The following is a 27,702-nucleotide window of genomic DNA, read 5'->3' as shown; positions in this document are numbered from 1 at the left end:
ATGCCCCTTCAGCTCAAGGGTAAAATTTACAAAACGATCATTAGACCTGTCGTGCTGTATGGATCTGAGTGTTGGGCGACGAAAGTTAAGCATGAAAGAGGAGTGCATGCGGCCGAGATGCGAATGTTGAGATGGATGTGTGGAGTGACAAGAATGGATAAGATAAAGAATGAGTATATCAGAGGAAGTTTGAAAGTGGCCCCGGTAAACAACAAATTAAGGAGCAGACGGTTAGCGTGGTATGGACATGTGATGCGTAGAGAGAAGATGCATGTGACTAGGAGATGTATGGAAATGGTAGTGCAAGGTAGAGGGGGAAGAGGTCGACCGAAGAAGACATGGATGGAGTGTGTGAATGACGATATGAGAGAGAGAGGAGTGAGTGTTGAGATGACGGCTGATAGAAGAGAATGGAAGAGAAAAATTAGCTGTGCCGACCCCACATAGTGGGATAAGGTGGAGAAAAAGAGAAACTGTACACTGGTAGAAATTAATAGTACTGCTACAAACCAGGAATCCGTGACAGGTCGAAGACTGCACTGATTTTTATCTGTTTTCAACGACCCCAATCATGTGAAATTGGCTTAAAGGACTTTATTTCCAAGCATTTAAAAACTATTAAAAAAAAAAACTTGTGAACTAAACCAAAATATTTTGAGGTTAATAAACTATTCAGTCAAAGTTAATTTCATGTGCCATATGTTAGGAATACTCTAATCGCCGTGTCTACTTAAGAGGGTGATCTTAAAATTTCAAGAGATGCGTTTCGTTGTTCAGTAACTGAATAAGCTAACTTTGCGGTAACAATAGGAATGTATACAAATAAATCAAGGCATGTAATTGTATCTGAAATGGATACGTTACCTGAACTCGATGCTGGATCAGCGTACGTGATGTTGCTGTCAAATGATTGCTCAGCGTCATAGTGTTCATAAGGAATAGATAGGTAACTCAAATAAATGCGAAGAAAATCCGGAAATTTCTATATCGACGCTTGAAAGGCAAACGTGACTAAGCGACAATAACTGCTTTATACATAAATGATAGGCAATAACCATATTCGATGCGCAATAAAAATGTATTTCTAGGTCTATTAAAATAATTTCAATCTTACAGCTAGATTCGTTAAAATAGTTTTTTTTCAGGTATTTCAACTTTAAATTAGTCTACTGTAAAGTTCACGCATTGTCGCTTCGTCACATTTGCCTTTCAAGCGTCGATCGATATGTACTAGTGAAAGCCGGACATACTAATGGTTATAATAGTACCTAACATATTATTATGAAAAATCTTCCCGATGTGTCAATAACAACTTTATAAAGCTTTAGATAGTAGATGCGTCCTCTTTTTTCCTTCGCTGAGTTTAATATTTTTTTAATACTAGAGACGACCATTAGATAGCCAAGTGCTAATCAGTTAGGGAGTTTCTTTGGGTTTTACCATCACGAAAACAGAACCCCAAGTCTTAAATGATCTCCGACCTTATGATTCTAAAATAAACTTAATTACTAATTAATAATTAGTTTTCTTCCCAACACTAGCCCCAAGGGTTACATTTCATATTTATTAAACCGTAAAAGCAAGTTCGTTAAGTTTTATTCTCCCCGTCAATATTAGATTCAACTGTGTAGTACATTACATTTCATAAAACGTATTAGTTAAGTAAGTATTAGGCATAAGCAATAAGACATCAATGTGCAGTCTTTATATTAGTTATTCTATGATTACCCTAGTACATTACTTCGCTGGAGTTAAGCATATACATAGAACATACTAATGCTTTCTACTATACTAGGTGGAGGAGAGATCGTTCGTGTGTGACTCGATCTTTGTGGATTCAGAAGTTTAACGTATTTTACTATATTCAAATCGTATAGTAGCTAGTAGAAACTTCTCTTTCCAAATTAACTTCCAAAAAAAAATTTTTTTATTATATTAGGGCGTATGTTGATAATATGTAACTATATTAATCAGTACTTGTCAAAATCCTCATAAATCTATACTAATATTATAAAGAGGAAAGATTTGTTTGTTTGTTTGTTTCGAATAGGCTCCGAAACTACTGGACCGATTTGAAAAATTCTTTTTCCATTAGAAGCCGACATTGTCCCTGATGAACATAGGCTACTTTTTTTTATTTATTTTTTATTTTATTTTTTTGGTTTCATGTATGTTTTAATGTTTCTGAAGCGAAACGAGGGCGGGTCGCTAGTTGTCAAATAAAAATGAATTTCTGTTCGTTAGTCTCGCTAAAACTCGAGAACGGCTGGACCGATTTGGCTAATTTTGATCTTGAATTATTTGTGCAAGTCCAGAGAAGGTTTAAAAGGTAGATAAATATGAAAATGCTAAGAATTAAATAAAAATAACAATTTTGGTTTTCCTTTGATGTGTCCCCCGTCGTACGGATTCCTTTTTTTTATTTTAAGTTTATTTTATACAAAGGTTTAGGTCTTTTATTTATCGACTGAGGCACAACGAAGTCTGCCGGGTCAGCTAGTTCTTAATAAAATTCCTATTAATAATGTACAAGTGTAAATGTTGAGCGGCTTGCCAGTAATCTATACTAATATTATAAAGCTGAAGAGAGAAGAGTCAGGAACTACTGGTCCGATTTGAAAAATTCTTTCAGTTTTAAATAGCCCATTTGTTGAGGAAGGCTATAGGTTATATAACATCACGCTACGACCAATTCAAGCGGAGCACCAATAAGGAATGTTTCAAAATCGGCTTTTTTTTTCCCTTTTGAGAGCTTCCGCTGCGTGCTCTGCAGAAACGGTTAAAGTTTCGCTGAAATAATGTATGACAGAATTGTTCCCTTTTAAAAGGTCTAAAAAAAGTCCGCGACAGCATATGTCTATATGTTAAGGTTGACTCAGTATAATGTTATTTATGCTAACCAAATTTGTTCTAAAATAAAGCATTATTTGTGAACTATTTATTCCACGCGGACGAAGTCGCGGGAAAAGCTAGTGATATTATAATAGTGCTTTATAATTTAAATGAAAAGTACACTTTGTTCATGTATATTTATACATAATCATATTAAATTAATTGGAAACATACAATCTATTACTGCAATCAACTCTAACAATTATTTGTTGTAATAATATCAATATCAACGGTAAGCAGCGGCTTGGCTCTGCCCCTAGCATTGATGAGGTCTATAAGCGACGTGAACCACTCATCATCTGTTGGGTCGTATGCCTCTACCTACAAGGGCAATTAAAAAAGGATTTGATATTTGGAATTTAGTAATAGTACAACGTGACATTACTAGTTACAATTTGCGTAAAAACGAGTGGGCGCCGCCGTTTTTTTTCCAGCCAAGAAATATTCATACATTCCGGTTTGATGAAAACCGCTATAACAATATAACTTTGACCTCGACCTAGAGCAGGGGTTCCCAAATTATTTTGTCTATTGCCCACTTTGAGAATAAATTATTTTTTAGCGCCCCCATTTTTTCAGAGAGCTCAGTTGCTGTCTAAGACTCCTCCTAGATGAAATCGCCTTCCAAGCCTCTACACAACGCCCCCTTTTTTTGTTCTCTTACCGCCCCCCTTTTAGCCTGCAGCACCCAGAAAGGGGCGTTATTGCCCACTTTGAGAAAGGCTGAACTAGAGAAACAACAAAAAAATAATAAAGAAATCTGTACGTAAAGAATAATTTGTAAACGAAACTCCCGTCGTCAAACTCGACGAAATTACACAGCATAATAACATATGACATATCTCTCGAATACCCCGTGCATAAATCTAGATTAAAAACAGAACCGTCTCGTATTCAAACTGGGTTAAGTCGTTCAATTACGTTAGTCAAGTAAGTTCATCAAAATTCATGATTCCTGAACTATTGAACGGTTTGCATAACTCGTGCGTGTGTCTTCAACACACATATATGTATGATGTATATATATGAAAATGTTGTAGAGTTGAGTGTTGATGTTTAGCATTTAATTTTGTTAAATTTTAAGAGCACCATAGAATTTGTATACTTGCGTCTGGTTTTTCAAAGGCATAAGACATAAACATGATAAGACATAAATATAGATAAGACATAAATATAGATAAGACATAAACATAGACATAAATATAGATAAGACATAAACATCTAAATAATTACCATTACAAATAAATAGTAGTACGTGTTTAATAAATTCTCTTCGCGTCTAGTGAGTAAGTTTTTTTTTTTTCTAAGTGACACAAAAATAATAATTTTTATGTTATCATCTGATAAATGTGGATAACTATTAAGTATCAGTGAGAGTGCGGAAATTTTAAGAAATGAAACAGAAGATGCTCGAGATTTACTAAGTGCTTTTTGAAATGGTAATAAGGAAAAATGTATTTTTATTATTTTATATCTAATATATAAAAATTCTCGTGTCACAGTTTTCGTTGCCATACTCCTCCGAAACGGCTTGACCGATTTTGATGAAATTTTTTGTGCTTATCCGGTATCTATGAGAATCGGCCAACATCTATTTTTCATTCCCCTAAATGTTAGGGGTAGTCCACCCCTAAATTTTTTATTTTATTTTTTAGACAAAATTTTTAATTTCTATTTTTTTATGATACAGCATACAAAAATACATACAACCCTAAATTTTCACCCCTCTACAATCAACCCTTATTTTTTATTTGCTAATTAAAAACTAAATTTTTTGCAAGATTTTTGTTTTTATTTTGTCATGACTTAGAATAAAAAATTTCATATTGCTCTGAAATTTTCACCCCTTTACGATCAACCCCAATTTTTTATTTGTTAATTATAAATTTTAAATTTTTTGGTAAGATTTTATTTTTTATTTTGTCATGACTTAAAATAAAAAAAATATATATTACTCTCAATTTTCACTCTTATACGATCAACCCCTATTTTTTCATCCCGATTTTAATTTTTTTTATTCTATGCACAGATCCGCAATAAGGTTGCAAGATGGCAATCAAATATTATAATTGTAGTACGATAAATTCTTATTCACAGTTTATAATTTCAAGTTCCTTTAATTATGATTTTTTTAAATTCAATTTGATCTCCTGCCCTCGCCGGTCGACTACTGATCAACTATCAATCGATCAGTTATCCCCACCAGGTGTCACCACTCATCCAGCAAACATCACGTAGTAGGGATGAGGACGAAGCCGGTCTCCTGTCTTACTCACTATACATTTTTCAGCCATGTTTCTTTGGTTTTATTTGTGTATCAATAGTATGTTCAATAGGTCTGAGAATCGGCTACTATCTATATTCCATACCTCTAAGTGATAAGGGTTGTTCATCACAAAAAAAAATTTTTTCGATAAATTTTTTTTGGTTGTAATGAGGTATAGTCCCCGGCACGTAACTTGGCAAGAGTCGCTAGATGCGCAGAAGTCGTTTTTTAGGTCTCTTTTGTTGTCAAGCGGGACGCGGGGAAAGACGAAGCACCGTTCCGAGCGCGCATTGGTGAGTCAGTCGACCCTCCCCTCCCGCACCGCGTCCACGTTCCGTTCGCTCCCGGTTACGCATGCGCCTACTAAAGTTGTAGGAACCCTTTGTTTATATTGAGTTTTTGTTACGAGTTGTTATTACTGTTTTAAATTTAGCTTTTGTTACGAGTGTTATTGTTTTAAATTTGTTTGCAATGGCAGGACCAAATACAAATGACAATAATTATAGTCGATTCAGTCATTGAGCGTTTTATTACTTACGCCAGTGACGACAGCGACTCTTCGTTATGTCGACGATGAGAAGCCGACTCCTTCCACCAGCTCAGGTGCTACAATAAATTTAATCCAAGGGGTAGCACTATTAGAAAAAGATAGTGACGACGGCGACACATAATTTTTAATATTAAGTATATTTTGTTAAATAAACTTTTTAACTTTTAATTGTATTTTATTTATAACACCTAATACACTTCACGAATTCCTCTCTTTTCTTTAACTTTCTTCTAAACACACAGGCTTAAAAATAAATTATGGCAAATAAAAAATTTTATAAAATAAAATAAACATATATGCGGGCAATAAAAGTGACCATTTTTTTGTTGCAATGTACACTATGCGCGACATTACCCCCACTACACCAAATAAAAACCTTGCCAACTTACGTGCCGCTTACTATATGTGGTTGAATGATGTTTTTGAGAATTTTATATATTAGACTAGAATTTCCCTAGAAATCTTATTTAAAGCAAGACAACGTTTGCCGGGTCAGCTAGTACAATTATACTATTTTACTTTTACGCTATTTTTTACATAATTATTATACCTATTCCATTAGATGCACATTTTACTTGTTGTAAAACGTATAATATATACTTCCTTGGGGAAGAGTAATTGTGCTTATGTTATCGTTTCAATTATAATCTAAAACCTTTTTAAGCGTTGCATTATCCACAGGAGTGGAACACTAAGCTTTTATTAATGAAGATTCTTTTTATAAAACAACTAATAGCAACGCGACAAAATGAGACTTATTATGAATAACCATTTTTTTTTTTTATTGCCTAGATGTGTGGACGAGCTCGCAGCCCACCTGGTGTTAAGTGGTTACTGGAACCCATAGACATCTACAACGTAAATGCGCCACACACCTTGAGATATAAGTTCTAAGGTCTCAGTGTAGTTACAACGGCTGCCCCACTCTTCAAACCGAAACGCATTACTGCTTCACGGCAGAAATAGGCGGGGCGGTGGTACCCACCCGTGCGGACTCACAAGAGGTCCTACCACCAGTAATTACGCAAATTATAATTTTGCGGGTTTGATTTTTATTACGCGATGTTATTCCTTCACCGTGGAAGTCAATCGTGAACATTTGTTGAGTACGTATTTCATTAGAAAAATTGGTACCCGCCTGCGGGATTCGAACACCGATGCATCGCTTCAACACGAATGCACCGGACGTCTTATCCTTTAGGCCACGACGACTTCAAATTCCACGATTTGTGTTCCACGTGATTATCGTTTCTACTGAACGTGCTGACTGTGCTACGTTGCATCAATTCACGTCGTTTCTATTCATTTATCAACTGCTTAGTAGACTATGCTCCGAATTCCGTGGACGGCCAAGAGGACAAATAAATCTATCCTGGATCAGCTTCGCATCCGAGTCAGGCTCTCAATTATCTGTTACCAGAGGATCCTCAGCTACTTCGGTCATATTGCCCGCCGACAGTCAGACAACTTGGATAAAGTGATTGTGACGGGCAAAGTAGAAGGAAAGAGACCCCGCGTCCGATCACCTAGCCGTTGGTGTGATCAAGTAACCGCAATAACTGGGTTGCCAGTCGCAACCGCCATTCGAGCAGCTGAGGACCGGACGAGATGGAAACAGCTCACGAGACAGGCAACGGTCAAGTTTCAAGGACACGACCTTCAGCAATGAAGAAAACGACGAAGAAGAGAAGAAGTAAACTAGATTGCCTTAATACAAAAATACCAAAGCATGGAGTCCTTGTCTACTGAATTTCTCGCTGGAACTTCTCAGTACGTCGCGATTCCAATTCGGTGGTAGATTCTGCGAAGCACTGCTCTTGTTAGGGCTGGTGTTAACGAATTCTCTCAGGTCGAACCCGTGAGCTCACATACCCATCCGCGAGAAGCCGGAATAGCCCCTTACGCTACCAACGAATAGATAGGGAAAAAATAAACGAATCCTAATCACAATAATAGCACAGACGAAACCACAAGCGCTCACGAGTTTCCAGTAATATTTGCCAAATGTCGAACACAATATTATGAGTGGCAATTTCAATTGCAAATTAGGATTAAGCTAAACTAACATAGATTTGATTAAATACGGAACTAAGGCTACGTTAGAATTTTGGATGATTCGAGAAATTGAACAAGTTACTATCAAATACTATCGTTTTGAAAGTTCTGTATTATTTTTTTATAAAGCTATGTATTTTGTCCTTTTTTTTTTTTGGTCAGTAGGAAATCGTCGGACTTCCGCCCTCCACTGGGGATGAAGGGCGGGGCATGTCAGAGTCGAACTGACTAAAACCTCCTGTCGCTCAACAACCAACGTCCAACCTCGCATGAGACAGAACTCATGAAGAGGCAAAGGGGGGAAAGTGAAGCGCTTAGTGCGGAGCATATCTCTCCCATCACCCTCTCCCTCGGGACGCCGGACCGGCGGTCGTCGGTGCCACGACTACCAGCTCTCTCGGTCGGCACGATGTATTTTGTCCTAGGGCACTTTTTCGTCAAGTTTTAACGCAAAAAATTGCCAAAAAATATTTAACTCCATGTTTTTATAATACCTAATGGTACATTTTACCATCTATATGTTTGTTTGCAAGTACCTAATATAATTGATTACAAATATCATTTTGTATGCTTTATTACCCTCATTTGCGTCATTCGTCTAATATAAATAAATTTATTTATGTGTGTTTACAAATTTTTTCTTTGTAGGTTCGCCTTTACCCGTGTTATTGAAACTCGGAATTACTAATAATTAATTGTATAGATGTTCAAACAAATTGTTTATTTTTCATACATTTAGTGATAGGTTCATGGTTAACCTATTGATGCGTCGTTCCTGTGGTTTATGGACTCAAGCCGTATTAGAGAATTATCCATCAATGAGTCGTAATGTTTTCTAAGCACCGTTACGCAAAGAAATCATATGTATGTGATTATTTCAAAAATAAAAAAAAGTTATATTTTTATGTTATAGATGCTCTTATTAAATTGTGAGCGCACTAATGCACTATTATCTATAATTATGAAAGTACTCGGTATACAGTATCTCATGTATCTCTATTACTGGTGGTAGGACCTCTTGTGAGCAGCGCGGGTAGGTACCACCGCCCTGCCTATTTCTGCCGTGAAGCAGTAATGCGTTTCGGTCTGAAGGGTGGGGCAGCCGTTGTAACTATACTGAGATCTTAGAACTTATATCTCAAGGTGAGTGGCGCATATTTACGTTGTAGGTTGTCTATGGGCTCCAGTAACCACTTAACACCAGGTGGGCTGTGAGCTCGTCCACCCATCTAAGCAATAAAAAAAAACATTCAATATGAAAACCTTCTTAATTTGTTTTATTTTTGACGACCATTTGCGTTCCACAAAATAAGAAATTCGGTATATTTCCGAGCACAAACATCTCTGAACTGAACGACCTACAATAATAGTGGGTACACAAATTCAAAATCGATACAGTTCGCTCATTAAGCCGCTACAGCCTCACAATATGAAAGGTCTTAAATCCTGGCTCCAATTACACGTAACACAGAGCACGGCAGATCATTCGCCTGATGCCGGATTACGGGGTCCAAACTACGCTCAATTAATTACGTAAACCCTTTGACTTACTGATCAAAGTCGGCTCATATATTTTCGAATACAATATATACTATGGTATTATCTTAAACTTGAAGTCTATAGGGGCGAAAATACGAGGGAATCTTTGATAAACAAAATTAAGACAAATTATTATTCGCCTTTGTTTTCTTAATCGGGTCTAATTAACTGTCAAGCTACTAAGGTCAACGACCGGCTTATCTTTAAAAACCTCTGCCAACGTTAACGATATATCCCAACTTTAATCTGACCGAAACTAATACGCACGTCAGTATTACGAACACATAATAAATTCGGCAAGAAGCCAAAAACAGACAGCGCTAATATCTCACGCGACCGTTATCTTAAACCAACAATAAAACATAATTAGGGCGGCGCCCGTAAAATAGCAAAATCGAAATAACAAATAAAATCTAGTCTAAAATAAATTTTAGTCGTCGTGGCCTAACGGATAAGACGTCCGGTGCATTCGTGTTGAAGCGATGCACCGGTGTTCGAATCCCGCTGGCGGGTACCAATTTTTCTAATGAAATACGTACTCAACAAATGTTCACGATTGAATTCCACGGTGAAGGAATAACATCGTGTAATAAAAATGAAACCCGCAAAATTATAATTTGCGTAATTACTGGTGGTAGGACCTCTTGTGAGTCCGCACGGGTAGGTACCACCGCCCCGCCTATTTCTGCCGTGAAGCAGTAATGCGTTTCGGTTTGAAGGGTGGGGCAGCCGTTGTGACTATACTGAGACCTTAGAACTGTATCTCAAGGTGTGTGGCGCATTTACGTTGTAGATGTCTATGGGCTCCAGTAACCACTTAACATCAGGTGGGCTGTGAGCTCGTCCACACATCTAAGCAATAAAAAAAAAAAAAAAAAAAAAAAAAAAAATCATTCGATCCCGATGAGATTTATTCTGTATTGAGCAACGAGTCTTATTTACATGTACCCTGTTTTATGGGAATCGCAGGGATACCATAAAGCTTTCACATGCGTTTGTTCCATTCTAGAAAAACAATAGAGAAACGAAACGAAGTTTGCTACGCCCATTTGTTATCTGGCTGTAAATAAAGTTGTCGGAAGAAGTACCTATACATACCTACGAAGACTACGTGGAAGCTACTCGAATTAATAGTACTAATAATCCCCCAGTAGTCGTAATTCGACTATAATTAATTGAAATTATAAATTTGTACACTAGATTCTTTTGTCAAACACTAATATACTTACTTCTGTAATCCCAGATTTCGCCAAGACTACACTTTAGACAAATATTAATAAAGACAAACAATATTTTTAATCTTTTTTAAGGGATTTTATGACCTGGTAACTAAGACCTTTAGGTCAAGTCTTATTTTAATTTTAATGATAACTTTTTTATATGAAATATTATATTATGAAATGAAATGAATTTGATTATTATGAAACATGGCATGAAATGAAATGAAAACGAAACGAAATGAAATGAGATGATACGGGATGAAGTATAATCTCAGTAAAATAGTGGTCATTTACTGAGACTTTTTGAATTGACTTTTTGGAAGATCCCAAGAAGTTACCGAGGGTCGCGGGGTCGATTTCCACATCGGGCTATTTATATTTTCCATCTACCTCTTTATTTAACACTGGCGGTTGAGCAGGATTTGATCTGCCTTGAAAATATGAAACTATCTAGTATCTTATTACACAGGACCCAATCGTAGCACCTACCGGATCCAAAGCTATAAGTAAGCTATCTAGGTACTTACTTAAATTATCCGATTTCAACGAATACACATAAAAAAGACATTAAACTCAGACATTAAAATCGGTCAAGCCATTTAAGAGGAATTCAATGACGAACTTATTTATTTCCACCCGAATCCTGATCACGCAGGAGCCAGTCACCGTCGCTCTAGCCAGTCACTCTAACACTAGGAGCAGACATAAGGACCCCAGTAACCTTATATTTACAACTATACTTTGACTGCGTTTTAACATACATACTTTTTTTATGATTGAATTATTACTGGTGGCCCGGAGGCCTTTCCATTTTCATCAGGACAGGTGGGCGAGCTAAGGCTCAGCCAGGAGGGATGGGATTTGCCAACAGCTGTCCGAGAGCCTCTGAAGGAGACCTAACAACTCAAGAGCAGATGCTTCGCGAATGAATCTACTACCGGATCGGAATCGCGACCCGCTGAGAAGATTCCGCGAGAAACTCAGCGAACTGATGCATGGGTGAGGTTGTACGTCGACCTCTTTTTCAAGTTCGAAGAGTACGGTCACTGGGGTTCCTGAGCCTGCTCCTAGTGTTAGAGCTGAAAGCGTCTAATGCTAAGGTTATTGGATCTGATAGATCTGTAAGGACGTGTCTAGGGCGTCGACGGTGACTGGCTCCTGCGTGATCAGGATTCGGGGAGTAGTCAGCGGCGGTAACGATAAGGCGATTATCATGACGCATAGCCTTATCGAAGTACCGTTCTGACGCTAACTTCATGTATTTCCGGATTGATGCGAGGCCCAGGTCGTCGTGTAGGTCAACAATCCTCACGAACCACGGAGCTCTGACGGCTAACCTGCAAAAGCGGGATTGTAGAAATTGGAGGGTGTCTATATGTGTGCGGGCTGCGTGAGCGAACACCACACTCGCGTAGGTCATGACGGGCCTTATGCAAGTTTTGTAAAGTGTCACCTTGTTCCGAAGGGACATTTTACTCCGCTTACAGATCATGGGGTAGAGTCTACCGAGAATAAACGCGGCACGGTCACGGACTGATTTTATATGCGGGCGGAATGTCATCGATGCATCCAGGGTAACGCCCAGGTACTTGATCTTCCTGGCCCAGGGTATAGGTTGGCCGAAGAGGCTGATCGGGGGTGTGATATTTCTCCTCCTAATGCGGGAGGAAATAAGCGGTGAGTTTCCCCTTTGAAATAACACTGCCGTGCTTTTCGATAGGTTGATATCTAAACATACATACTTAAATTTCCCATTTCAAATATTCCAGACGTCTTGAAACATTATTTATATTGTGACAAACAAAGAAATTAAGGTTTTTTTGGGTTTACCAGATGAGGGTTTATGTCTTACCGTCCATCTTGAGACATGAGATCGAAGAATCAATTGCTACGTAACTATTTTCCATCCATTAATTTTGATGTTAATCCTTGTCATAGCCTTTAAATTTATTAAAAATTTAATTAGGTTATTGATGTACTATGGAATGATATCTATTGTGGGAAGGTTTAAGGACGAAGTGAAGATCTTCCACCGAGCGGGTAAAATTGCTCGGTAGACCGACGACCCGAATATTGTTGTTCGGAACTTGTATATATGCAAGCTTATCTTGATAATGTCGTAAGCAAAATTCAGGCCTCTGTCAAATATCTTATGTTTACATGTATTATGTTGGCTAGTCGCCACATCTATTATTAAAGATGATGACCAAAGAAAACTAAGAGCAAACGAGTCAAAGTTAGGCAACATAAGCCATACATTAATGAACAGTGACGAAGCGGCTCTGTACTAAATTATCACATAGTAGAACATGAATAAGACATAAATCTTAATTTCAAACTACCAGATTGCAACTAAATTCAATAGAGGTTACTCGAAACCGGTTTTTAAGTTTACTACATTAGAACACTATTTCACATGCGAATGCATTTTACTTAGTCTCGTTTTTTTTTAGGTACTGTCCATTAGACATTAGGGTATTAACCTGGTTATAGCTTTTAGACTTCGTTAGTTAATTGAAGAGAGAAGATCGTGGAGAATGGTATATCCAGATTTATTAGGGATACGTACGTGAACCCAGCAACGACTAGCCAGTTACGTACCTTAACTCAGCCGGAGTAGCCGTGTCCTCTTCTCAATCAAGACCCGTCCCTAATTTTGCTGGTGGCAGCAGATATTAGAAACTCGCACGAATAGTTTAAGGTGTCCTAAATTTTCATTATTAAACTGAATTTCGATAAATACGTAGCGCAGTAAATTAATACAATTGACCTTTAGTAATATTATTTTCAACAAAGGCTTTAGTGATGTTAGGGCGGTATTGTGGGCCCACACAGGTAGCTTTCTCCATCCTGCCTATTTCTACCGCGCAACAATTGGGTTTTGAAGGGCAGGACCGACGTATATTTCAATTGAAACTTAAACCTCATGTTTCGAGTAGCATTCAGTCATTCACCCATTGAAACAGTTATTAAATGAGAAGCTAGTACATAATACTATACCATTAAACGACCAATACAATTTGGCAAACTAATTGAACGAAAATCTCATATTTACGACTCTTAGTTTTCGTAACATCCAATTTTCATCACCCTCGAGACAGCCATTAACCTGAACAATTTTAATATACATCAATGTTTGTGATCCTTTGATCTCTCAAGATGGAATAATATTACTTTAAATAATGAATTTTATATTATATTCAAAATGATAGCAGAAATTACTTGACTATAACTGTGAACATTTCGAAACAATTTTCGAACAAAGGCTTATATTATTTTTGTTATGATGGGTTGCAACGAGAACCGAATGATTATTTTGATACTATAGGGTGAGTTCTGTGGAATTCCACGAACTTCAATTCAAGAGATAAGAACAACATGGCCTTAGCCTATCTAAACAAAGGTGTTTAAGAAAGACTGACTCGGTACTGGTACAGTATTTATTGACCCTGATTATCTCCCTGAAAGATGCTAGTAGGATGCTACTAGGGGAAGGATGCTAGTAATTCCTTCGATAGCACGTCGCAAAAACTTGTCAAACCTCCAAAAACTCCAAATAAGGACGAGGTTTTCTACCATCTGCCTACGTAGATTTCTGGAATACTTTGGCGACATTGCCAGAAAGGCTGACGGCAGCTTGGAGAAGTTAATGGTCACTGGCAAGGTGGACGAAAGAAGATCACGAGGTAGAGGGCTGGCACTTTGGACTGACCAGATCCGCACTACTGTCGACACCACAGTTCACGATACTCTACACTTGGTGGCAGATAGGAACAAATGGCGTAGAAAGGTCCAGAATAAGCTCTTGTTGCGGGGAGATGATCACGGAGATGATCACGACCTTCAGTATTGAGAAAACCGAAGCGAAAAGAAGACTATTGCACCAAGGGTCGCGGGTTCGATTCTCGCATGGGGCAAATATTCGTGTTATTAACAGGTTTTTTTTGCAATCCCTCTGAGTGTTTATTATATTTAAATGTATATAAGTATGCTATAGTCGGATTTTTAATTAGACGAAGCCAGCTGACAGTAGCTAATGTCACTTTGTGAAATAATGTTGCTATGTTTAAAGTAATAGTGATGCGTTTAGTTCTCGTTCAATCACATGAATGAACAATGAGTGTGAAGAGTTAATCATTAATTTCAAACTATAAAAGAATATCTATACTAATATTATAAAGAGGAAATATTTGTTTGTTTGTTTGTTTCGAATAGGCTCCGAAACTACTGGACCGATTTGAAAAAATCTTTTTCCATTAGAAGCCGACATTGTCCCTGATGAACATAGGCTACTTTTTTTATTATTTTTTTATTTTATTTTTTTAATTTCATGTGTGTTTTCATGTTTCCGAAGCGAAGCGAGGGCGGGTCGCTAGTTTATTTATATTTTACAATAAAATTGTATTAAAGTGCTCCAATATACGTTACTAGTAGTATGTAACTACAATCAGTTTTTTTATTTTCATTACCTACCTATCATATCATATCATTATGGGTACCTATAATTGCTATATTTTATACATCTATAGTTTCAACTATATGATGTATTGGAAATAGGACAGTCTTACAAGCTTTCTCGCAATGTTTTTCTTAATGTTTAAAACACTCGGTATTCAGTACAGGTAGATATTATAGTAACATAATATTTCGTCGAAAACTCGTTGGTATGTACAAAGCACGCCTAAAATTCGAACCCCGTACCCGATATCGGCAATTCGGCACATCAACTATTCATTAGACAATCGAGGCAATTTCATTAATTCAGGAGTTTTTTCAATCGTTCACTTTGTCACAACACTATTTTTATTTCATCAAAAACTGACAACACAATAAGCATCAGTTAACTTCGTCTAATAAAAAATCCGACTATAGTGTTTGGTACCCATAACACAAGGAATCCTAATTTGAGGCCGGATGACCGTGCGTGGTCTGTTCCCAGTTATTTATTTATTAAGTACAACGACTGGAGTAATAAATCTCGCGCGCAAAGTTAGAAGTCTATCTTCTTTTTATTAGCTTCAAAAAGAACAGTCACGGTCGCCGTTGGTGGAAATGCCGCGGATACGTATAGTTAAGTCGCTGCGTATTCTTTAAGATCCTTTCCAAATTTCACCCGAAGTACTGCCTTGATCAAACACGTGAATGCTTTTCGTCTCTAAAAGCGCACTGCGTCATTATGTTTTCTGGGTTGTGAATTATACTGAAATAAAAATGAAATAAGGGGTTCATAAAAAAGCAATTAACTCATGAAATGTACTGCACAAGACGCGAAAATAAAAGTTCAAAATGAAGATAGAATATTATTTTTCTATAGTGCAGCCTTGGCGAAATCTGTAATTATAGAAGTATAATAAATAGTTTTTGACAATAGAACCATAATAATGTTCAAACTTATAATTTTAATTATTTATAGTCGAATTTCGACTACTACTGGGAGACCACGAGTATCTTATAAAACAGCTTCTATCAAAGAAAAATTCTTCGGTCTGTTCTGTGCTATTCCCTAAGCAAACCCAACAAATATTTTATTTAAAATTTTAGAAGAACTCATTAACAAGACGTTTGGAGACTTCAGTTTCTCTTGGGATTCTTCTGTAATAAAACTAAATTGTTTCTTGACTAAGAAAAACTAAAATTTTCTCATTCATCTGTCGTCTTTTATTAATATATAAGGTAATATATTACTTTACTACATTAAACGTAAGTTGATTAATGGAATTCCGATAAATATCCAATAATTTTAATAACATGTGATTATTCGGATCGTTTGGAACATCTGGGTCTGCCGAGGGACTTCAGTTCCCTCTGTATTTTGTACCATATGTTCCATGGGGAGTGCTCTGAGGAATTGTTTGAGATAATACCACCATCTCGTTTTTACCATCGCACCGCCCGCCACCGGAGTAGAGTTCATCCATACTACCTGGAGCCACTGCGTACATGTACAGTGCGTTTCCAGAGATCCTTTTTGCCACGTACCATTCGGCTTTGGAATGAGCTCCCCCCTCCGGTGCTTCCTGAGCGCTATGACATATCCTTCTTCAAACGAGGCTTTTGGAGAGTACTTAACTATAGGCGGCGGCTTGGCTCTGCTTCTGGTATTTCTGAGGTCCATGGGCGACGGTAACCACTTACCATCGGGTGGACCGTATGCTCGTCTGCCTACAAGGGCAATAAAAAAAATTAAACCGGATAGCAACGAGGAATGGGACCACTAGCCCACCTATTTCTATGGCATTCCCATTGTGATATTTCTGGTAAACACTTATCCTCAGGTGGACCGTGAGTTCACTCAACTATCCAGTAGCATAAAAAAACTATAAAAAATAGATCTTTTATCGAATTTTTTTTCTTCTTTTTAATATTAACGATATCTATTAACATTCTTAAAACTTCATGACTTAAAACTCCTAAAATCCGAGGCACAGGCTTAAAATAATTGGTTGTTTGAAGAACAAAAACTCTCCCATCGCGCTCTCGAGTACGTACAGTCTTTTTTACAAACACGAAAACCCGCAACATAAAACGCTGAGTAATAACAATCAAATAACATGTTGGCTGTCCGCCAGACTCATAAGCCGCAATAATTACACAATTATAAAGCGTATTCACTATGTGTATACGGAGTATTCGGTATACGAGAGCTTCTTGTATCGCAAGTGAATTGATATTATATCGCTTGATGGTTTTGATGACAAGGGAAAGCTGTGTTTTGGATTAGAATGGAATAGATAAGCAATGAGTTTGTCTGGTGTTACTTTGTAATGTGAAGGCCTGAATATGGCTTGAAATAACTACCTAATACGAACTTTATTTTTTAATTTTTTAATGCAAGAATTAATAAAAGTATAATAATAACTAATCTATACTGAACTTAACGACGCCTTCCGCTTTAACAGTAGGAGTAGAGACCCCGGTAACCGTACTCGTCGAACTCGGCAAAGAGTTCGACGTGCAACCTGACCTACACATTAGCCCGTTGAGTTTCTCGCCAGATCTTCTCAGCGAGTCGCCATTCCGATCCAGTAGCAGATTCATTCGCGAAACAGCTACTCTTAAGTTGTTAGGTCTCCCTTGAGCGCGCTTGGGTAGCTGTTAGCAAATCCCGCCCATTCTGGCTGAGCACTTGCTCGCCTACCTGCCCTTGTGAAACTGGAAAAGCCTCCGGGCCAACAGTAAGCCCTCAATCATGAAAAAACCTTAGCTTAACTGAAATGAACCAAACCGGAACTTTTTTTTTTCGGGCCGGGGCCAAACCTCCTATGAGGTCCCCGCGCCTAGGGGGCGCGCGGGGTATGTGGGTACGAAAATGCGGACCGCATCGCAGTCCGCAGCCGCCGACGCGTCGCGTTGTCCCGTCCTACTAGTGCCAGCGCGCTAGAGTGACAGTAGCGTGCGGCGCAGCCTCAGCCCCCTTAGGACGCCCCGTGACCATCACCGAGAGGAGACTGCCTCCTCAAACCAAACCGGAACTAACCCAACTGAATATTAAACATAAAGCGATCTAAATTTTTTGGTCCCGTAGTTGGTGACTGAGGTTCAATTTCGATTATTGAGTGAATGAGCAATAGTTTTAAATAAACCACTATCAAACTAACAGAATCGCATATTACCAAGTATGCAGTAATGCACAATGTGCTCTCAGAATAGCTATCACCGACAGCACTTACCGACACTTACCGCTCGCTTTTCCCGCTCGATTAGTGATTAAATAATGCTTGACGTAATAATATAATGCTTCATTTGAAATTTATGGTTCATTTGAGCAGCAAAAGGAGTTTTAATTCCACTTTAAATGAACATTCGCCTTGTTAATTAATAAGGACTGTTTTATTATCACGAGTTGCGTAATTTATACTACATAATATGTCTTCGCTGTATTTTTTTTCAATGAATTCTAACCGCCGAATCTCGATGAAGCCGCAATAAATGCTGTTTTTTAAATGACTTAATCCATATCTAGTAGGAAACAAGGTTTATTATTGTCTACATTGACAGACTAAATAAATTATTGGGGACAAACGGTCTTCTGGCTCCAAAATAAAATCTCATGTAATGTGGGAACTAGTGACAGAAATATGTACTTCAATACATATAAACAAGGTTCCCAGAAGGGAGTACCCCAAACCTTATATATATTTATAGCCTTCACAGACGTATATACTAAACCAAATAACGAATAATCAATGAATTATTGCCTAGTAGCTTTGTGGGATAGTGACAGAACTTCTGTAATCACGGATCATACGTATGCCAGTCGCTTTGTGGAAAACAATTAATGCCGGATGGAGTATCTTTGTGAAAGGTATTTAGTATATGCTATTAGGTTGTATTTGTTATTGTCTCGTGTATTCCGGTATACATAACACAGGAGAAAATCCCAGGTACCCATACTTGGTACTCATACATAGGACTCTCAACCAACTCGCCTATTTCTGCCTTGAAGGAGTAATGCGTTTCGGTTTGAAGGGTGGAACAGCCGTTGTACTAGAAAATTGAGACTTAGATCAATTAATATAAAGCGCGTCAGGAACTTGTTCAGCCATCAATAAAAAAGACACAACAAAATCGAATTTAATATCTATTAACTTTAAGACTTTTAATTAGTGGGGGTATATTTCAATACTCCCGAAGCAAAGAAACTTGGTAACTAGATGAACACGCATAAACCTATCCCCAAAGAAGTTTGGTATGATTGTTTCATTCGTTTTTATTCGACAAGTTCCGAGAAACACGTTTACTGAACGTGAGAAATGATTGAAGTTTCCGTGAAAACGATTGAAACGGTGATCAATATGAAGGCCACGAAAGTTTATATAGTTTTTTTCTACGCCCCCTTCCGATATTTACATAAATCATACCTAATAGATTACACTGTGTGTGTTTGGGTATAACCTGATACTGGTGAAGGGCAAAGCAACTTAAGTGCAAACATGGTATTCTTTTTGGAACCGGCCACTTCTGAGGCGTGTTTTGAGCCCGTAACATACCACTGCACTATTTCAGCTGCAAAGCAGTGATAAGTTCTGATAGTCGCTTAACAAAAAATATTTTAAAACTATAGATAAACAAAGGAGTCCTCTTATTGTTGACAGATAGAAGAGCTCACGGCTCAACCAGTGGTGGTCGGAGCATAGACACTACAACATCAATACCATGATTTTGTAGTCAGTTTTATAGGATTGTTTTCTTGGCCTAACGTATATTGACCCTAGCTGTATCCCGGGGTCCAGTTCCATTCCCGATACTAGTCATTTTCTTTTCGAAAGTAGTTTAATAATAACAATATTTGAAAATAAATATTCTTTCTGGTATTCTAATTTGAGATTATCTGTGGTTTAATTTTGAATGTATATTAAAATATTTTCAAAATAGCCCAAATACTCCAATAAGCTAACAAAATAAGCTTAGCTAAGCTACTTAGTCCATGTGACAATTTTAACCACTTTAAGATAAGTTTAAGTTTGTATGGTAAGTTGTAATAAAAGATAAACAGGTATTTAAAATTTACGTTCTTCTCTTCCTAGCTTCATCTTCCCGTAATTCATCCTCAAAAACTGGACCGCTTTTTAAACTATTTGATAAATACAAAAAAGATTTAAAAAAAAAATACCTGACGGTTCCTTCAAAAAGATTCTATCCCATTCTCTCGCGGACTAAATCCTGTAGATGTATATACAGGTCTCATTTTTTTAATTAAGTCTGCTCAAAGACATACAAAATGAAACCAAGAAAACAATTCAACTAAATTATAAACACGTACAATGCTTTTAAATATTAAGTTATGTATCGCCCGTCGTTTCCTAGTAACTGGGCTCTTTTGATTGTTGAAGCCGCTTCCAACTTTCGCAATCGACGAAATCTCAAGTCGAAAGCTCTAAACTCCTCAATGTAAACCCTAAAAGCTTTGCTCTGAACCGGTTAATGACTTAAAACTTTTTCGGTTCGAAGAAAAACCGGGCACACAACAGGGCGGGTCGGATCGGGAAAATGATTTAACTTATCGAAAGGGCACTTACCTACTCAAAATACAAAGTTCTCCAATGTTGAACCGAATTATCTATAATATGTAATATAAAACTATTATAATAGAAATATAAGTAAGTTTTTCGACTATAATTAATTGTAATTATAAGTTTGTACACTATTATGATTCTATTTTCAAAGACTATCATAGACTTCTACAATCACAAATTTCGCCAAGACTACACTATAAAAATATTAACAAAGACAAACAATATTTAATCTCAATTTGACAGACGTCAAGAACAAAAGTTTGACAATAAATAGTATGCATGCGTGTGTGCGTCAAATACATGGTATGTAGTGTGTGTAATGTTTTCTTTATTGATTTAATGTATCCTTTATGCATTATTTAAAAAAAAAAATTAGCATTGTGCACTTCTTCTCTATATTCTCTATAAGTGTGAAAAATTTCATACTCCTCCGTCCGCGCAATTTTCGTAAAAAGGGATACAAAGTTTTTGCTTCACGTATCAATATATAGATAATTTATTCAGTTTTCGCGAGTCGTATAAATAATTAAAAGCAATTTACGGTTTAATCTCTACTCTTTTGTGGTCTTTATATTATTTCCGATATTTCGAATACTTTACAGTCTTCGGGCTATCGAGCCCTTCGTCGCAAGCGACGGGTTCGACAAAGACGATGACCGATGCTTATGGTACCTAAAAGCACCGTTAATGGATCCGGAGGATCCATAATGACGTGCTTAGGACGACATCGACTGTTTACCATTCGGTCCGCAGGATCGGGTATGTAATTTCCGGCGGCCACGACAAGAGGATTTTTAAGTCGTGCCGCCTTTTCAAAGGGGCGTAATGATGCCGACTGTCGATACTTACTGACTGAGTCAAGCTCCAGGTCATCGTGGAGATCCACGTTCCTTAGGAACCATGGTGTTCCGATGGTTATCCTGCAATAACGGGATTGAATGACTTGGAGGGGTTTCAAGTTGGTGCGGGCCGCGTGAGCGAACACTACGCTTGCATACGTCATGACGAGGCGTATGCAAGTTTTGTAGAGTGTCTGTCACTTTAGGGATTTTGAATTTACTTCGCTTGGAAATCTTAGCATATATTTTCTCTAGTTTATCTTATCCATCACGAGTACAATATTATTCTATTTTTCATCATGCAGAAACTATAAAATCGATTTGTTGATACTCTTCCTTTTTCATTATTAAATTCGTATTAATTTTATTTCTTTAAAAATATTGTAAAAAAATAAGCAAAATAAAGTCAGTGACAGCGTTTTAAAGACATTCAAATAACTTATTCCAAAATACTTACAAGGAATTGTGGTACAAACCCAGTAATTTTATATTTAAAACTTACCAGAAAAATTTCCATATTATAAACTTTTTGAAAGAATGCATTGTTTCGACTCACATACCGGCTCTGACCACAAAATAAAAATGAAATGTGCACTTGGTTTAAAAAGACCGTTCTCAAAAGAGGATACGGGGAATAAAATTAACTTAATGTAAAGGTAAAATTTAAATAATTTTCTAAATTGTTATTTGTTTCATGAAGCCGAAATAGGGGGATTCCTAAAAAAGCCTTTGACGGATTGTGTAAAAGAGGATAAACGAAAGAGTGGTGCGCGTACAAAGATGCCGTATGATAGGCGTGAATGGAAAAAAGGACATGCTACGCCAACCCCAGATAATAAGGGCATGAGGGCAAGAACAAAATGGGTCCGAAATATAACGAGGTAGCCAGTAAAGACCACCACACCATTTCGAGACCAAAGATCCCGCTCATCGGCTCAGTTCAATGAGTTTCGTATCGAAAAACACAAGACATTCGTGGGTAAACTATAAAATCTATGGAACAATAATTATCGATCATTTTTACAGGGTCTTTGTATAAAAACCTAAAGCTTAAAAGTACTAAAATTAGTTTAAAACAACGATGTATTTCTAAATGACGTTAAGGGTAATCAGCCAAATATTAGCAAATGAAGTTTTTTTTTTATTGCTTAGATAGGTGGACGAGCTCGCAGCCCACCTGGTGTTAAGTGGTTACTGGAGCCCATAGACATCTACAACGTAAATGCCGTCCCCCACCTTGAGACATATGTTCTAAGCTCTTAGTATAATTACAACGGCTGCCCTACCCTTCAGACCGAAACGCATTACTGCTTCACGATCTGCCGATAAGCCCGCGACTTCCGCTAAAAATTTGCAACACATGTGACCTAAAAAAGCGAACACCTAAAATCAAAATGCACCAATATGTTCATTCACTTTAGGATAGCGCTGTAATCTTGAAGGAAATAACAACAGAAAATAATCGCATTCTTAGAATTTCCTATTACGAATTCTTCGGGAAAAGATTTCAATTTTGATTTATCTTCATAAAATAGTTTGTATTGCTTTTAAAAAAAAATCTAAAATCACAGCAACACTACAAGAAGCTCGCACGAGAGACGCTCGCTCGATACAGTTTCTTAATTGAATTTACTTTAGCCGAGAACTCGTTGCAAGTGTGGGGCCATTAAACAGGCTGTTTTTTTTTTTACTTATATATTTATATCTAGACGGCGCCTTTAAACACAGTTAGCCCAGTAACAACCTTGAATCGACCTTCTTTTAATCTCGTGCTTAATACAAATTTTAAGCCGTTAAGAAAATTACTAAAATTTTATTTTATGAAAACATAGACTTAGTGCTGGTGTTTAAATATGTATGTGGTGGTCCACCATGGTAGACGACATTTTTTTATTTTTAAATTAGATTTTTGGAAAATACTTACTATCTCAACTCTGACTAACATTAGAAATGTTTATTCATCCACCTAGTTCATAACTACGTATGTCCAAGTTTCAATTATTTTAAAATTCACCCAATATGATATACATTTAATAACAAGATAGGAATTGTAATAAAATCCTGATGAAAAGTATTAAACTTCGTCTTCTTCCTCACGTTACCGGGTAAAAGCAAATGTTAAATTTTATCCGGTACAAAAACGCAGAACAGTCAATTCACGACTCTCGGCCCCTAATAATGAGGTTGAAGGTCGTCGCTTCGATTATCACACTTGCCTTTTGCTCTGTAATAATTTATTTCTTTCTTGTTTAATTTCTATATAATATGTATAACATAAACATATAAGCATAAGTATGCTTACTGGTCTTTCGTTCCCATAGTACAGGGAATCATAGATTGAGGTCAGATGATCGTGTATGGTTTTTTTATTTAATCATTTATTATTTTATAAAACACTTATTTCGTGGCCCTCCTATACTTTGTACTTATTCGTAGTCAACTCAAAGCAATTACTGTAACTCAACGTTTTATATTGACCGGTGAACGTAAAACTTCAATGAAAAATCAACTATTACCTAATTAACTATCCATATACAATTTTAAACACTTATAAAACTTTAGTTTAAATTCATCATTATATTTCATAGCCCCAAACTAGGAATTTTCCTTGTCGATAATGGGGTAAATAGACCCAGTTCCCAAATGCCGAAATGAAGCTTAAAATAAGTTAAACTTACTGTCCCTGCTTATCATTAAGATTGTATAATGTTGAATGAAAAAGAAATGAATTGAATTAAAATTTACAAATGAACTCCTGTTGATCATCAAAATAATTAAACCCCTTAGGTATGTAGAGTATGTAGGTACTTTTCCCTTGTTTGGATTATACCTGTAAATTTGAACATTGTCTTGTTTTGCTCTATTATTAAGATTAAACTGTTTTATTATTATTTAACCTTTTCAGGGCCATTTACACAGATATGTATGTTTGTTTAGTTTATTTATTATTTATATATTTAACAGTACCCTAATGGGCACTTATATACATAAAAAAATATGTATTTTCACTTGTTTTGTAATTTATTTTTACTAATGGATTGTTTTCAATACATAATGAACCAAACGTTATAAAGAATAAACTAAATTCATGGCTTATTGTACTTTAAAAAAATCGTCGTTCTGTAGAGGTTGATAATCTGAATTCTAGTCCTTAAGTATTTTTAGCAATTATTCATCTCATTTTTGGCTATTTAGAAAAATCAGATGAAATAGAATAATGTCTCATTACAATTGTAAGAATTTATTGAGACTTCAATGAACTTTTTGGAAGAACCCGAAAAGCCACGTCCAGCAATATTGTATCATTTTACCACATTCGTAAACTTTCCTGTGAAAGTTGATAATCCACTATTAATATACATTTAAGCCTCAAGAATCACTAACTGAACAATTTAAACCAATCCACATGACTTTTTTCCTTGGGCTCCCGCCAAAAAATCCAGTTCATTAATTTTTTTTTTTCAAGTGACACAACAACACATACATTTTCCAAAAAAACCGCAACTGTTTTAACTTAAGAGATAATTTTAAATTTGCGACGAAAATTTATACTGTTGTAGAACACCAATCAGCTGCTACAATGACGCCATTTTGTTTTTTTTTTAATCAAACCGATACCTACTTTATTTACTTCTTAAACATTTCGATTTATTTGAAATAAATGGCATGTTTCTTATTTCATTAACAAAATCAAGTCTTAATAAAATAGACATATCTTAATCACGATTACTAATACGACTCGCAATCAGTTCTTAGCCGGTATCTAATTATTTTTCTCGAGCTTATCTCAATTCTACAGAAGTTAGTTGGTATTTAGCGTTTATTTGGTATTAGTTGGTTTATGAGTCACCTTCGGTCTGGTCGGGGTTGATAATTCCTTAGAAAAGGCTTCGTTTTTGACCAAGGAGTCTAAGATTACGTTTGGTGTGTAGAATGGTAAGTATGGATATTGTTTTGTTTCGCTTTCGTGATTCAAATCGCTTTTCGTGATTCGTAGACATCATTAAAATACTTTAACAGTTTATTTATGTATTTGGTAGTTTATTATTTTTGCGTTTTTTATTTGTGATTAAATTTTTTATTTTTTTTTGCTTAGATTGATGGACGAGCTCGCAGCCCACCTGGTGTTAAGTGGTTACTAGAGCCCATAGACATCTACAACGTAAATGCGCCACACACCTTGAGATATAGTTCTAAGGTCTCAGTATAGTCACAACGGCTGCCCCACCCTTCAAACCGAAACGCATTACTGCTTCACGGCAGAAATAGACTATTGATTGCTATTTTTTTTATTTTTTTTATTTAAGTAAACCGAGTCTTGTATTTGACATGTTCATCATTAGCTAAATAAAAAAATGCAACGCTCACACTAACCGTTACAATTTATCAGTAAATTTTATTTTATACTAGCCTTACTCTGCGATATTAGCAGACTTTACACTTGTAATTCAGAATTAATGGAACACGCTGTATGCCCGAGATAGAGATACATGTGTTCAATCTGACGACTGGTCCATAAACTAGGAGTCGATTTATAGATCCGTTGGTACGTAAAACCACAAATAAGCGAGCACACTGATACAGTAAATAGCTTGATAATATTTTACTGTTCGTTTAAAATCAATCAGATTCACATTTCAATATGGACTTTACATGCAATATGCCTTAAAATTAAATAAAAACACGAATTTAGATTATTTACCTAGTTATTAAAAGAGGTCGAATAGAAGTAATAAGTTAAATCACATCACAATTTTGACAGCAAAATTATTAAAATAAATTAGGTAACTTCACCTTTAACATTATTTTTGATTCACAAGACAGTGTTGCAACTTTTGTTACAAATTGAACTTTGTATTTGGAATCTCATTTATTTTCATGACCTTATATGAACCTATTCAAGAATATAATTTTATTAAATTTGAAGTTATTAATTGAAGAATATTTTGTAGCAACTTTACTAGTCGGTTAGATCGTTCGAGTGAAAATTAAACTATTGGGCTGTATTTAGAGGTAATTTAGAGGCTGATAATAATAAAGATTATTTAGAGGTAATAAATACGTACGTATTATGCAAACAAACCTTTTGGAAACTATTAGAAAAAAATCTGTTATTAATAGGGTATTACTAGTTGGTGATATTATTTTTAATTAAAAGTATCTGCTAATTAAAAATGGTATTTGTGGAACTGTCCTTTTTTTTACGCTGGGGAATCCATTTACGGATACCCGGTCGAGAGGGGTAATAGAACGGGATATGTCGGACTCCGGCGCCTCCAGAGAAGAAGAGGGAGAAGAGGAAGACCAAAGTCTTCTTCTTCGGGGTCGTCGTACTCCCTTACGGGGGCACGGAGCGGGCCTCGGGGTAAACCCCACTACCCGGGCAGACGCTCCCTGCCACATAGGGCAGGGGTGAAATGGATGCAAGACTGGATTTTTTTTTTTTTTTTTTTTTTTTTTTTTTTTTTTTTTTTTTTTTTTTTTTTTTTTTTTTTTTCCCCTTACTATCTAACTACAACTAACTACAACTAACCTAAAGCTAACTAAACTACTATATACATACAGGGACAACAGTCAGCAACCTTGGGGCCCACCACCGGCCCCATGCCGCGGCCCCACCTCTACAAACCAGAGGAGGAGCCGCGGCACTAGTTTGGCGCTCACCCGTTCTGGGCTCCCCAAAAGGGGAAGACCATCGCGGGGAGGGACCGATGTTAAACACTCCCCAGACGGGGGAGTGGTCCACCCAACGGGGGTGGGAAATGGGTCCCCATAAGGGGGCACCCCAACGATGTCGGGGGACATGACGAGTGTGGACAGCTCAGTCCCATGGGGGCACTCATTATGAGCACTCCCATATCACTCCGATTAAGCCGACTATCTTACCATAGCCGGGGGTTCCAGTAGCTCCCTTGGTAGCGCCCGACCATCAGGTGGTCTGGCGTGCAAGGGAGCTATATTGTGGAGGTGCTCGTGGGGTCCACCGTCAGCCCGCTCGTAAAGATTACGAACTAGCCTCCGGATGAACTCCCCGAGCGACTCCACATCCAGATCCCGGGCGATTACGTCATTTCTGACGTAACGCCCTGCTCCGACTATCGTGCGAAGAGCCAGATTTTGCTGGACCTGTAACCTCGCCCGCATACCCTGCGGGATGAGGTGATACCAGGCCTCAGCTGCGTACGTGATACGGGAACGGACATACGTCTTATAAATGCCGAGCTTAGTCCTGACCGGCAACCTAGAGGCCAACACCGGCCGGAGGAGGAATCTCGCACAGCGAGCGGCCGCCAACGCCTTATTGGCGTGGGCGGTCATCCTCAAA

This window comes from Bombyx mori, chromosome 17, assembly GCF_030269925.1.
Source record: "Bombyx mori chromosome 17, ASM3026992v2".
NCBI lineage: Eukaryota > Metazoa > Arthropoda > Insecta > Lepidoptera > Bombycidae > Bombyx > Bombyx mori.
Note: the sequence above shows the minus strand (reverse complement) of the source record.